This window comes from Crocodylus siamensis, chromosome 7 (assembly GCF_052110815.1).
Source record: "Crocodylus siamensis isolate JL-2025a chromosome 7, ASM5211081v1, whole genome shotgun sequence".
Lineage (NCBI taxonomy): Eukaryota > Metazoa > Chordata > Crocodylia > Crocodylidae > Crocodylus > Crocodylus siamensis.
Window position 1 is genome coordinate 4,032,002 of NC_143401.1, and position 15,014 is coordinate 4,047,015.

At 46.9% G+C, this 15,014-nt stretch overlaps 1 protein-coding gene across 5 annotated transcripts in view; it reads right to left on the reverse strand.

Annotated features, from left to right (window-relative positions):
- The window catches only part of NCMAP (non-compact myelin associated protein), a 30,725-nt gene that overhangs the window by 13,241 nt on the left and 2,470 nt on the right, over positions 1 to 15,014 (reverse strand). The window contains exon 1 of one of the 5 annotated variants that reach the window (XM_090058354.1): positions 14,827 to 14,917. The exons of 3 other annotated variants lie outside the window; for them this stretch is intronic. The gene's annotated coding sequence lies outside the window, so the exon portion shown is untranslated. Of the gene's footprint in view, positions 1 to 14,826; positions 14,918 to 15,014 lie in introns of those variants that run through there. One more of the 5 variants, XM_090058356.1, reaches the window with a different exon arrangement.

Below are 15,014 nucleotides of genomic sequence, written 5' to 3' on the forward strand. Positions count from 1 at the left end.
GAAGTTAGCAGCATTCTGGGATAATTAGGTCTTTGGGGGTTGTGTGGTAGACAGAAGTAGTCTCAGGAGGAGTCCAATTTGGCATCACTGATCCAGTATGTGGAGGGCTGTGTCCTCAAATCCTCTTGGGGTCCACAGGAGGCTCAAAGACTCAGCATCTTTAACAGAACAGGCTAGAGACTTCAAGGACACTTCTGAAAATTTGGGTCCAATTTCCTTGCCCCAAAAGGCTGAAAGAGTCTGCATCAGGCTGGATTGGAAATCATGATTTCTCAAAAGTTCAGACTTCTGCCTAAACCAAAGGACCGTATGCTCCTTCCTTCCTCCCTGCTGTTGTGAACATACTGTTTCTGCTACAAAACACCCTAGAAACCCCATCATGCTGTCTATGCCCTTTACATAGTCGCAATAAGAAACAGTCCCTGCCCTGAAGAGCTCACGGCTTAAACAGACCAGACAGAGGTTGGGAGAATGGAGTTTTTATCTCTGCTGTATAGATTAGGATCCAAAGCGCAGACAGATGAAGTGACTCAGTCAAATTCACAAAGGAAATCTATGGCAAGGCTGGGAAGGAAACCCGAGTCTCTCCAGTTCAAGACCATCCTTCATCTCTCAGGATACAAAGCTCACACAGTTCAAATACTCCTTCTGTTCCAAATGAGACTTCCATTTCCGAGATAAACTAGCACACTGAGTAGTTTATGCTGAGCTCGGGTGCCTTTTGCTGAAAGAGTGTTTTAAAAAAAGAACCACAGTAGGGCAAGAAAGTCCTGGATAAACTCTTATTGAAAGCTAAAGCCATCCAAGAAGAAAATCTGCTCAGTTCAGGGTGTGTTTCGGTATATAGTACAGCTCTTCAAGAGTCATTTACCAGAAATTGTTTGCTCGAATGGCTGGATTTCCAGAAGGTTGACTTACTTCATTGTTTAAGTTTAAAAATGATTCATTTTTTAAAAATCCCAGAATCCTCTGCTTTTTAAACAAAACTGCCTATTTAGATGCAGTAGCTGAATGCTGTGTCAAATATCAGTGGATATCTGGGAACCATTTTGTAGTATATTCATGACATTAATGATGGAGGTTTTCCTTTATTGTCAAAACTTTTTAATTAGAAGGCTCCTTTAAAACAGGTTCTTTGTGCAGACCGACTGTACATATTTAGCTTATGAAAGGACATATGAGAAACACTAAACCAACTGGCCTCGTGTCAGAGTCTGATTTGCAGAATGGATGGTATGATCAGAGGTTTCAGGGTGATTTAATCAATCCCCACTGATAAAGAAGTGTGATATGTTTTATAGTAGGACAAGGAGATGAGAGCAAGAGATCTGTTATAAAATATAACCTACTTGTTTATGCCTCAGGCAGGACAGCCCTCAGCACAATGCCAGAACAGGAATAAGAACCTGGTGTCCCAATTTCAAGTCCCCTCTTCTAACAGCTAGATCAATCTTTGGTGCGTGAAACAGGCCTCCTGCTTGGTGCTGTTCTGATATATAACAGGCAAGCCATAGGAGGATGCATGCTTTATTCTTGCTCGTATATTTGCTTTCCTTCTTTAAGGAAAAAAAACAAAAAAAACCCCCAGCTTTGAAGAGTGAAAGATTTGATCAACTCTTACCTGAACTCAGTAATAAAGGTTAACCTGGATTTTCTGTGATTCTGAAGTCAAGGCAAACTATGATGGCTGAGAAATCCTCCTCTACAAGACCCAACAAAGAATTAAATGCAAGACTCAAGTGATAAAGCCAGTACACCTACTTATACACCTTAAATCGATGTAAAACAGTGAACCAGCCAAAGATTCAAGGACGTGTTCAGCCTTAAAGGTGACATACCTGCATCTCACAAAAAGGGAATTTGATTTATCTGCTGAGCACTGACAGGGTCAAGCATTTACAGGTCACTCCAGCAGTGGGGGATGTGTATTTTCCAGTTAAAGATTATCTTGAGAAATGGATTCAGGCCGGAGCCGGAAAAAGGAAAAAAAAATGCTCTACAGTATGAAGCTGGGCTCAGTGAGGCATTGCCTCCTGTGGGATAAGGAAAAATCAGGGTGCTATTTAGAAATCACCAGCTGCCTCTCAAAGGGAAAGCAGGATTGGAGAATAGGATAAATGTCTACATTTAAGCCTAAATTAAACTTTTTTAACCAAGCCTGGTTTGACAATCGACTTTGAAGTCAGAAAGGTTAAGCGTTTGTCTCTACTGCCTGCACAAGGGTGACCAAGGAAACCCGAGTTAAGTTGCATGTTGGTGGCAAACATATTGATCCGAGTGTCACTTGAGCTACAAGGACAGCCAGCCCTGGACCATGCCCTGCTACCTCCAGATCTAGCTTTGTTGGCAGGGAAGGGCTGGAATAATCCAAAACATCCCCACTTTTTATGAAATTCTGGGTTTTGCAGAAGGATCAACAGCCTCCACCTACTTCTGATCACTCAAGTACAAGCACCCCCAGGCTCCACGATGTGCAAGAAAGAGACCAGTGCTATGTGTCCAGACCAGCTGCAGGCTGCAGAGGACTGCAACAGAAACCCTTAATGTTCCTTCGGCAAACTACAGAAAAAATAAACCCAATGCCCCTTCTACTTCCTCCTCCCACTGTGACTGTCCATAGATGAAGGGAGAAGCATTAGTGAGGTGGGAACAACAGCACCCCGTGAGATTTCTAACCCAGCTCCGCGGAGGCCAGAATCAGTTTTTGGTGCCTCCAAACCCACTTTCAGTGTCCTGTGTCTGTCCTTCTGCAGCAGTTTTCTACCACAGAAGAGCACTTGGACCCTGAAATCTCAGGAATTAAACCACTGGCTTAAGCTAGAATTCAGACTAAGAATAGAAGCATTGACTAAAAAGTCTTTTTTGGCCAAGCAAAAGAAACTTGTATTTTACAAACAATCTTACTCAGCAACAGATTGTAGCAAATACTATAATAAATCCAAAAGAGATTAGGAAACCAAACAGAAGCACTGCAGTGTCAGACACGGCCAGGTTTGAAGGCTATATTTGGATACAAAACTAAACAACCTCAGAGCTGGGATCCAATCTCTCATTCCCCATTTTAGTTTCAGAAGCACCTGCGGGAGAAATACCTCCTGGTTGTTTGCCTAAATAGAGAGCGGATCGTCTTCTTCCGATATTGCTGCAGCACCTTGTACATCATGAGCTCTGCTATCCTGAAAGTAACAGTTCTCAGTGTGGGGAGACCACGCAAGGCTTGTGGTGTATACTGTAAGCGAAGGATAGGGTGGGTGGGCGCTGGGGAGGTGCCAGCTAGGAGCTGCATGTAAACCACGGATGAATTCACTGCGAAGATACGAAAGGGCAAATTCTAACCCGGTGGCTTTGGGTGCCACCGGGTTGAAGGCTTCCCATCAGCAGATAGCCCTGGCCTCATCTGGTCCAATGGGAGTAGAAAATCCAAGAAAAGGACTTTATCAAGACAGGATTCTTTACTGCAGGAGATTCAGGTTTGACCCTCTCTACAGACAAGCCCAGCATAGCCTCACTGCCAAACTTCTGGGTTTGGAGTGTGCTGGCAAGTGTGGAGGAGCAGGGCATAGGGCGGGTGCACTCAGCCGTCTCTTTGCCAGGACCTCTTGCCACCACGGTGTAGACAAGCCACAAGAGAGCTCACAGAGGACATGGTCCCTACCATACGAGGTGCTGCCCACACATACACAGCAAGAAGCAACCCATGTCCTGACAATCGTATACTCTAAATACAGACAGCAGGTAGGCAACAGGTAGCCTGATGTATCCCTTTGACAGAGAGATTTAAAGGCCAGATATGATCGCTCTTCTGAGTGAAGCCGTAGCTCCAATGGGCTTGCCCCAAGGTCACACAAGAACTCTGGTGTGACCTTGGGGCAAGCTGGGTTAAACCATGGTCTCCAGGGTCCCAGACCAGTGCCTGGACTATCAGAAGACATCCCGCAGGGGTAAATCCGGGGGCAGCTGCACTGGTGCAGCTGCACCCCTCTGATGCCAGCTCCACCCAGACTTTAAAATCAACTACCTGGGAGGGGCAGCAGCATTTCTGTTTAAACAAGGCTGAGCAAGTCAATTGACTTTATGGCTCATTCTGACCCTGATCTTTGTTAACCTCTCTCCACTCCACAGGTGTTAACACACCTCTCTCCTTCTTAATGGCATTGATCTTCCACTATTCAAACTATTCTTTCTTCCGCAATCTTGCTGTCCATTCCTGGTAACGTCTTTTGCTTATTTTATAGCCCTGCAGACCATTTTTAGCTCTAGTTAAAAACCTCAACTTGGGTGTGGTAATACAGGCATACCTCGTTATACCCGCAATATCTCTGAGGTATGCCTGTATTAACTGCCATATAGAAATGGCTGTGTGAAGCATTGGAGATGGTCAGGAAGGCTAGATTTGGTTTCATGAATTTAATTAAGAGATGTACATTTAATTATAATGACCACGATACAATATCCTTTGAATTCCTTTTCCCTAGTTTCTTGTGTTTTTTTTAAACTTTGCATACACTCTAGCAAATTAGTGTGCATTTCAATACAGGCATACCTTGGAGATATTGCGGGTTCAGTTCCAGACCACTGCAATAAAGCGAATATCGCAATAAAGCGAGTCACACGAATTTTTTGGTTTCCCAGTGCATATAAAAGTTATGTTTACACTATACTGCAGTCTATTAAATGTGCAATAGCATTATGTCTAAAAAACAATGTACATACCTTAATTAAAAAATACTTTATTGCTAAAAAAAATGCTAACCCTCATCTGAGCCTTCAGCGAGTCGTAATCTTTTTGCTGGTGGAGGGTCTTGCCTCGATGTTGATGGCTGCTGACTGATCAGGGTGGTGGTTGCTGAAGGCTGGGGTGGCTGTGGCAATTTCTTAAAATAAGACAACAATGAAGTTTGCCGCATCGATTGACTCTTCCTTTCATGAAAGATTTCTCTGTAGCATGCGATGCTGTTTGATAACATTTTACCCACAGTAGAGCTTCTTTCAAAATTGGAGTCAATCCTCTCAAAGATCACAGATCACCATAACAAATATAATAATAATGAAAAAGTTTGAAATATTGCAAGAATTACCAAAATGTGACACAGAGACATGAAGTCAGCAAATGCTGTTGGAAAAATGGCACCGATGGACTTGCTCAACACAGGGTTGCCACAAACCTTCAATTTGTAAAAAACGTAATACCTGCGAAGCGCAATAAAGCAAAACGCAATAAAATGAGGTATGCCTGTATTTATATTTGGGTGCCTATACAAGTGCTCTGACATGTTTTAATTAAAATGCAATTAATCGAGTCTGCTAGAGTGTTCCAGTTAGAAGGCTCCAGCCTGCTGCAGTGTCACATGTATTCAGTGTCCCACATTTCAAAATGGCAGTGGGGGCACTTTAACTTTTAATGAGTTTTAGTTAAAGCTCCCCGTGGCCATTTCAAAATGTGGGACACTGAATACATGTGACACGCCAGTGTTTGAGTTAGAGTGGCTCTCTGGGAGCTGCTCTAATTAGAATGCCCCCTCCACCTCAGAACACAGGTATAGACACCCTTTTTTTTTTTTGCTTTGCTATTAAACTAAATAATATAGTGCTAGCCTCCTACCACATTAGTAAAGCTTCTCGTTTCTCTTTAACCGGAGAAAAGTGTGTTATATGTGATGACATGCTACACCCCTCTTTTCAGAGCCCTAGATCTGCCCATGCACTCAAGTTACAGAGAACTACATGCAAAACCATTTTAAATTCCAGTAAGAGACTGAATGGCCCAATCTCAAAACCTGCCAGAAACAAGTTGCAGTTAAACCTGTAAATCAAGAATGTCCCACAGATTACACTGAAGAGCTGAAATAATAATAATAATAATAATAATAAATAATAATAATAATTTGTCCTTCTCTATTTCTCATCCAATGATCTCAAATCCCATTACAGACATTAACCCTAACAGCAGTTCTCAGCAGCAGGTATTAACCTGATTTTAAGAGGAAGGTAGAAGATACTTGCCCACAGGCTGTCACAGCTTGGCAGCATTTGGGTGCAGAACGCACCCCAACTCCCAGCTCCTCCCGCTACCAACCTGGTCATGTTCCCTCCCTGCAGTCAAGACACAGCTTTTAAAAAACACCTGAGGTCAGAGGTGCATTTCAAACATAGTAGGAAGCAACATTTTACAAGGCAGTGCAGTTTAGTTTAGCCAAAGATGTGTTTCTAGTCCACGAAAATTTCCAAAGATGAATTTAGAGTCAACACAGACACAGTTGCTTTGATCTCTGGCCCTTTGCCACTTAAAACAGCTGAGATTTTAAACAGCCAGCAGCCACGGTGCAACTTCCTAGCAGATAAGTGGAGAATGCAGCCGGAGTTTAAGGACGGAAACAAGGGCAAGGGGCCTCACAGAGATCAGCCCGTGAGAGGGGTTTTGTGCATGAGAACAAGCCTTTCCTAGAGTAGAACAGTATCAGCTCACAGGTGGATCCCTCCTCCTTACCCTCCCTGCAGGTGAGTCAGTCTCCGCTGCTCAGTACATTGTTGGAGGTTGCATGTCCCAGCACGAAGGTTGAAACTGCTTTGGTTTCAGCTCAGGCACATGTAGAGCTGGGATCCTGTGCCTGGCATTTAGCCGCTTGACATGTTCGGTAATGGGTTTGAAAGAATGATTAACACGAGCTGTATAACCACAGAGAGGGGGCCATTTCCTGAAAGGCAGCAGTGGTTTGGTATTGGTCATAGCTGCACAAAGCTTGCCCTGGCAAGGTTTCCTTTCACAGGCATCTCCCCTGCTGGCTAGTCACGATTCCTGAATGCTTCATTCAGACCCCAGCAATGCAGCGGATAAAGAATTACAACCTTCATCCTTAGCACGTGCAGCACTGCACCAGCACCTGGGCTCTGGGGGCAGGAGGGAGAGTTCACAACCAGCATTTGCTATCACCCTGCCTGTCCAGTACTGTTAATATGGGAAAGAGTCCCTATAGTTAGATACAAGGGGAATCCCACGGGTGTCCTGGCATGGAAAAGCTAGCTAATAACAACTGCTTGAAACATGCAGCTGGTTAATGCTTCCCATCACTTTAACAAAGTGTCTCACCTCAACAGAGAAACCATGTGACAAAAACGTGCTCCACTGTTGTCAGGTTTCTGACCCTGAAACGTCTGCACCTACCTCACTTACGCATGTGCCCTAAAGGGTCGGAGTGATCTCTGATCTACATCCCTTTGCTCTAGCATAACCCTCTACTGCTGAAGATGCCCTCTCTCTTCCCCTCTCCCTCCCCTGGAGAAATGTAACGGTAGACAAAGTAAGATGGAATGAGACTGACCCAGAACAGAACAGAAGAAAGACGCATGGGACATAAAGGGAAATACCTTCTTGTGGCCCCAGTCAATCCTGTATCTTGTGTAGGCTGGAACCCGTGTCCAAAAGCCAGGCTTACACACTGTAGATGCACCCTGCAATATCTGGTGCAGGATCACAGAAATGCACCCCCATTTTACAGATGAAGAAACTGAGGTGCAGAGAAATGAAGGAACTTGCCCAGCATGAGGAAGTCAGTGGCAGATCTAGGAACAAAACCCGACTCTCCCAATCCCTGTTTGTGGAGTGTATCATTACCCTTCTCCCTTGCTAAAGGGAGTGAGTTGGGCAATGAATGGAAGGCCCCGAGCACTTCTTGTGCAAGAGCTGCTGTACAGACCCAAGTCAATTATGCCTTTGGACACATTTCCACACCCATTCACTTCAGTGACTCCATGCGCAGGCTCTCAAGGGTAAACACAACCCTTTTGACAAGGGCACTTTTAGCCCCTTTATATGTAGGCGTTCCAGGTGTCCTTTCCTGCTCTGGACAGAGAAGGACTTCTCTCTGCTTAGCACAGACAGCTCAGTCCCCAGCAGGCACAGATCACCGGCAGTACCTACAGCACGTGTGAACGGGCTTGTAACATCAAGCAGCACGAACAAGCACACAAGAACATGCAAGACGGCCTCATGCATTAGCCAGGAATCTGCAGCACCCAGAGGGGATAAGGGGGTGGCTGGCAGGTGGAGTCAGAACCAGAGAGGCCTCGATGAAGAGATGGGTTTGGGCCGGAAGAGCAGCCAAAGACTGGAAACGCTCCTCTGACTCGGACACTAATAATCACACAGAGAGGCCAGCCTGCATCTTGTTTAATGGGACAACAGCTGGGGAGGCAGATTTCAGTGCGTGTTTTAAGAAGGTCAGGGGATGTTAGTGGGGCTACAAGGCTGATCTAGTCCAACCTGATTTCTCAGCATCAGCTCCCAGCCAGAAGTGACAATATCATCCAAACGGAGACACAGAGCTCTATAATCAATCAACTGAAGATGCAGCTCCTCCAGCTCTCACCTGGAGCGTTGCATTTCATGCCCGCGATCTATCCTGGCCTTGGGGGCTGATAGAAGGGGTGGAGAGAGGAAAAGTGATGTATTGCCACCCACCCACACTTCACTTGCCACAGTTCAACTCGATCAGTGGATCAGGAGTCCAAACTCCTGAATCCCCAGCTCAGGCGCTGGTTCCCTGGGCACCCCTAGGCAAGTGACTCTAGGTTTCCTTCCCCGCCCCATCTACAAAATGCACGTTATTTTCCCTGCCTCTGAAAAGCACTGAAAGATGGTTTGATAACACAGGGCTCCTCACCTGGATCGGAGCAAACGTAGTGCTGAGGAAAAGCACTGGACAGACAACCCTAGCGTCTGATATCCATTTTAATCAGGTAACAGCAACTGCACCCAAAGCAGCAGTGCAAGCATGTCCCTATCCTGCCCCACCCCTGCCTGGGGGTGATCACTTTTAGGTGCAACAACAGAATTTGTTCTCCACGCCCTATTTCATCTTTGACCTTTTAGAACAATCTGTTCATTAGTGCCAGTAGCACCAGCGTTGTGATTTGGGCACTTGTTTCCAAGGACATTACTGTGACTCAAACTCACTTTACACTTGGCTACAGAAGAGTCAGACTAATATGAACCACAGCTAAGCAACGTCCTGCCACCTCAATGCCAGAGAAGAAATTAGTTAATATACGCTCCAAGGATCCTAGGAATAGTACTGTGCCCCATGCTATGGAGAAGGGCAAAGACCCCCAGTCCTAGCCATTCTGACCTAGGAGACAAATTTCTTCTTGGACTCAAACTGAGCCATCAGTTCGACCCCGAGCAACAGGACAAGACCCTCCAGCCAAAGCAGTGATCCAAGCAGCGTCCACATTAGAAACTAGAATTTTAGAAACACATTCATGCTTTTGCACACCCGCTGTTGTAGCCACAGCCCTAGATCCGTGTGCTCAAACAGCAAAGTGCACAGACAAATCGGAAGCTCTGGAGTCCTGCGTACCCAAAAGGACTCAAGCAGCTTTGCCTACGTGCTTCTGAAACCGCACCTCTAAGTGCAGGCAGCTTGCAAAATGTTTCCTTGTGTTGTCACAATGACTGATAAACACAACTATTGCACGGCCCGTTTCGAGTACAGGAATGCCATTCAAATCCAATCCCTTTCGCACACACACACCCCTTCCCCACTCTCCCACGCAAAATAATTTATGGCTAAGAACTCGATCCTAGTTCCCGCAGGAGCTTACGGAGTATCGGCAGTGCCCGCACTGGGACTGGGCACCAAGGCTGCTAAGCGCAGCACTTCTCCCGGCTCTGATCACCCCCCAGAACGCTCTGATCCCTTATGAGGGCCAGATTGCTGCCAGCAGCCCGATGCCTATGGAGAACTCCCTTGCACAAGGGCACGTACAGATTTGCGCTCTGCACACACACAACAATGCTCCCGCACATCTGTAGCACAATTTGTTTACTAACCAATTTATTTTACTGAAGCTCAGAATAAGGCTACACCCTGAGCCGCCTTTGATGTCGGGTCAGCCAGGCTCTCCAAGTAACATCTGCCCTCTATATTATATCTATGCAAATCAAAGAGGTTGAATCAACAGAGCCGCAGCTTGCCAGCAGAAGGATCTTTCTAGTTCAGGAGTGGCTTGCCCCAAGTGGTACAGGCACACATCAGACCAGTGAGACAGCAGGGAGCAGAAAGCAGAGCAGCAGATTGGGCAGGGGGAAGGGGATCAGGGGGGCACTCAGGGAGGGCACAGGGTTTGATTTGTGACATGCCTGCCAAAAAGGCTACCCCCTTGCACCTCCCATTCTAGTCCATGATCATGTAACAGGTTAAGGCCTCCACCAGAGACCAATACACATGATCCAGGAACTACTCTCCGCCCCAATGAGCCACGTGCAAAACTCAAGAGATGCCAAGCGGCTTCGCGGCGTTTCACACAGTTCACATTAAGATCTGAAATGCCAGCTCCCCGCGCACACCACTAAGGGCTGCAGCTCTGTACACCAGCAAGGCAACTCCACGGGGCAGCGAGGAAGCCACAGTCGATGTAGGCTATGCACATAACCCCCATCGCTGCAGTGCGCTCGCTTTGCTACACCACAGAGGAGGCTGCGAGGACAATGAACTTTGTATATTGATGGGAAACTAGACGATTCCAGTAGCTTTTCCCTTGCGTGGGTCACTGACTATTCCATTTGATATTTTTTCCATCTCATTTCATTCCTGTCATTGTGGGAAGCTGAGGGGCTCTATAGTTTGCGGCTGTATTTCCTGATTCTTTGGACTCTCAATAGGAGCAACGTAGTCAGTGCCAGCTAGATGTTTCCCTTGCCTCACGTAGCCAAGGTCAAAGTTTTAGCCAGCTCATCTAGGCCAAATCCCATGCAAACTGGGCAGAGAAATTAACACCCCACTTTCAGGAATCTCCATCCCAGGCACATGCTTGGTTCATGAGAACACAACACATCTCTCTCCCCCCTGGGAACAAGGACCGTCTTCCCGGGCAGATGCCAGCGTTTTGCACTCTGTGCAGGGTCTGCTCTGCTGTACAAAGACAGCTCAAGGGATTTCTGGTTTGCAACTAGGCTCTCTTCCTCCCCCAACATTTCTCACATCTCTCTACCCACTGCCTCACTGTACCATTTGCAGGGTCCTCTAGCTTTGTTGCGTTCCCTGGCTTTGCCTTCTGGCAGCAGCAAACAGTGCATGAGAGAGCAGGACATTCATCAGCTGAACCCTTGCTACCAACATGGATAGCCATGGGGGCACAGAACTAAACCTCTTCGTTTTGTTGGATAATATTGCAGGATTTGTTTCCATATTTTTCTTTTTTCCTAAAAAATTTAAAAAAGTGTTTCACTTAAGGTTCCCGATTCCATTTTAAAAGTCTCACAGATAACAATTGGAGACTGTTAACAAACAAAATAGCTTCAATTTGACTTCTAAGCCCCACAGTTCAAGATTGGAGGAGATGGGGTCTGTTGTGCAAAGTAGAAGCACAGCTCTGGTCCTCATCTTTAAAAAATTCCAAGTTTTGGTTAGTAGTGTTAGGTGGGAACCACTATTCATGTCCAGTGACATTTTCTTTTTAGATTTAAAAAAAATATCCTGTCCCAAACTGGGCAGAAGTCAAAGTCTTGGAAGTTTTTGCAGCCAAAACACACACCTACATGGAGAGAGTGTGAGTGTGTGTGGAGGGGTGGAATAATCTTGGGCCACTGAAAATGTTTAAATGTTGATAATATCAAAATATTTCCTCCCAACTCCACCAGTTTTCACCTTTTAGCGCAGTTTGTCTTATTTCACAGTAAAGAGTTGTTTCAAAACAAAAACTTGTTTCATTTAAAAAAGAATATACTGAAAGTGGAAATTGATGATTTCTAAGCCCTTTTCCTTCAAGCAACAATTTTCAGTCAGGAATTGAATTGGAAAAAATAACAATCTTGCCCCACAACATTCCATTAATTACATTTCTAATTCACCCTCCCCCCCACAAAAAAATCCCATAATAGAAATTCTCATGCAATTCCACAATTCTTTAACTTTGTTATTAGGCAGCAGTTAGAAGCCTAGATGACCACAGTCCTGCAAACACTGGAGTAAGTGAAGAAGTTACAGTGCACGTATTCATCGGTGTTTGCACCCCAGGTCTTTAGAAATATGATCCTTCTGCAGAAAAGAACCAGAAGTGGGGCTTTTTCTCCCAGTTTAGTGTCTACTACCTGCCACTGCACAAAGGCAGAACGACTGTGCTCACAAAAGATGCTGGATTAACAGCTCGGGGAACGAAAATCCTCTCTACAGAACAAGCACAGTTCAGGTTGTGGATGTAAATGCCCCTCTCTGTGGGTGCATCTACACATGCGCTAAGAAGCTTTAATGTGCATTAAATCTAGTACCTCTGGGCACCTTTACATGTGCTCTGGGGGTAGGGGGTGGTGCTTTCCTCAGAGCGGCTCTGAGAGCTGCTTTAATTAAAGCACCACCACGTGTCACGTATCAGTGTCGCAGCTCTTGAAAATGGTGGTGGGGGCACTTGAACTAAAGCTTGTTTAACGAGCTTTAGTTCAAGTGCCCCCACCACCATTTTCAAGCACGGGGATGCTGATACATAAGATGCCAGAGGCTGTTGGAGCACAGCAACTGCCACACTCCAGACTCGATTAATCCAGCCTGCTCCAACACACTGGAATTGCAGCGTGTTAGATCAGCCTCCATGCTGGTCCATAGGCACCCTCCACGGTGCAGTACTAGGAAAATGTGTATTGGCCTGTCTTAATGCACATTAACTAAAGAGCATGGTTTTTAAGTGATGTTTAATGTGCATTAGCCTATTTTAAGCCATTTTCAAATGTCCATTGGTATTTTAAGAGAGTCTCACAGTGCACTGGATTGGGATTCAGCTAAGCAAAAACTCATTCCAGTGCCTCGAATTTCCCCCCCTCTCCACAAGGATTTTTTTCCTGGATAGACTGACAAAGCTGATTTCCATGTGCAGTACAGAAGTCTGGCAACTCCTTTTACTTAGCAAACAAAAGGATGAACCCATAGTCACAAGAAGATTGCCTCAACTACTGCACATTTAAACTCATAAAACAAACTCACCTATAGAGGGGCACATTGCATTTGAACCCATCCACACATCACATAATACTTCGCCCTTTGTGCCCCCTTCATCCAAGAAGATTCCCATAACGCTTTGCAGGCACTCATTCACATCCCCCGAAAACTGAATAGTATTATATCTATTTTATAGGAGGTGACCAGCCCACTGAACAGGTCACTAGCAGAGTGGAGCATACTACCTTCACCACAACTTGAGTCGCGGAAAGTAACCCGCCGTCCCTGCCAACACACCATCTAGTACAATGGACGGCATTAGTGCAATTGCATTCACAGAATACCTACTTTTAGTCACGTCCTGGAGCATGAAGAATATTAGTAACCATGACAAATGAGAAGTCACAGTTCAAGTTTGTTAACAACTTCGTGTTCCCAAAGAGTCGTGAAGTTAACACACGTTCTTATGCGCTGAATCAGCTATACATTAGGCTAACAACAACAGTATTTTCCAAGTCTTTAATCTCACTTCACATTAAGTACAGGTCTGCCAGTCCGAACGACTGAATTGTGTGTTAAGACTGGCAATCTTGAGGAAACACCTTCTCACTGTGCTGGGGGTACGCAAATCAGAAAGACAGGCTCAGTGCCCTCCCCGCTGAGGGAAGATTGTTAATCAAAGACTTCTCTTTCTTGTAGACGTTTCAAACTCCTTAGGGATACAATAACTTCCTTCTAGTTCACTCTCAAACATTATAACATAATGGTTTTTAGATTAATGAAACAAGTACCTGCTAATGCAATAGCTTGGCAGAAAAATCTCTCCCCATCGATATCAGATTTCTTTCCTGTTTATGGCCAGCATACAAGGAGCTTAGTATGTTCAAATACTACCAGTCTGAATTCTGCCATCATTTAAACTGGGCTGACGCCAGAGTAAGTCAGCCGAAGTGATTCTGTACTCGGAGCTACGTGCACACGAACTGACAGCACACGGTGACTGACAGCTCGTGAAACAGAAGAGGCCACTCTTGTGACACCCTTAGAAAACTTTTTTAACCCTTTAAATATTGGAACACAGCACAAATACAACACCGGCAACAACACAACACTGGCACAAATACAACACCAGTAGCAACCGTACTAACAGATGACAATTCACTGTCAGAAACTTCCCTAGGGCCTCCGCTCTGAGCGCATGTACACATATGCTTCAATGGGGTTTTACGCACGAGACGACTCGCGCGGAGACGCAGAAGCCTGCGACTCTCTTGGGGATCCGGCCCCGGGGTAACGCCGCACACAACTTCCCGGGTGCTCCGCGCCCCTCGCATCGCTTCTGTTTCACCTTCTTTCAAAGAGCAAAGACTGCACAAGCCACCACGTTACTCTAGAGAGGTGTCTCTGCCCGGGGCCAGCGCAATCAAATGACTAAAGCCGGTTTACTGGCTCTCGAGTGGCCGAGGATTGTCGCCTCCCTCCCATTTATGATTTTAAAGCCCAAGATCTCCGAGGGATCTTATTGCCAAGACTTCAGAAACTCCCCAGGTCGGTAATCAGCAAGAAAAGGAGAGGACTGCGCGCTGCCCGCACACGGGAGGGGAGGGGAGGGGCACGCCGTTTCTCCGGGCGACCGGTGCCGCCCGAGGCTCGCAGGCCGTGCGGGCAGGCGAGGCTGCCCGTCTCTTCCTGACTGGAGCCAAGTGCCCTGCGAGCTGTGGGGCGGAAGCCCCTTCCCCAGGCCTGGGGAGGCCAGCGCGCCGGCTCAGGGAGGCGTGAGGTAACGACGGGAGGCGAGGGGCACAGCGGCACGGGCCCGGCCGGGCCCCCGCGGACCTCGTCAGGTTTCCCGGCGCGCTGGAGCACCCCCGCCCGCCGGCGGCCGGCCCCGGGCACTCACCGCTCCGCGCCCGGGCCGCGGCCGCCTCCGGCCCAGGTGCTCCGCGCACCGCCCGCCCCGGCGGCAGGTGCCGGCCGGGCTGCGCGCGCCCCGGCCCCGCCCCCGGCGGCTCGCGCTGCCCGCGGAGGGCGGAGCCTGGGCCGCGAGACGCGGGGGTACGCCTGCCCCGGGGGGGCAGAAACGCTCAC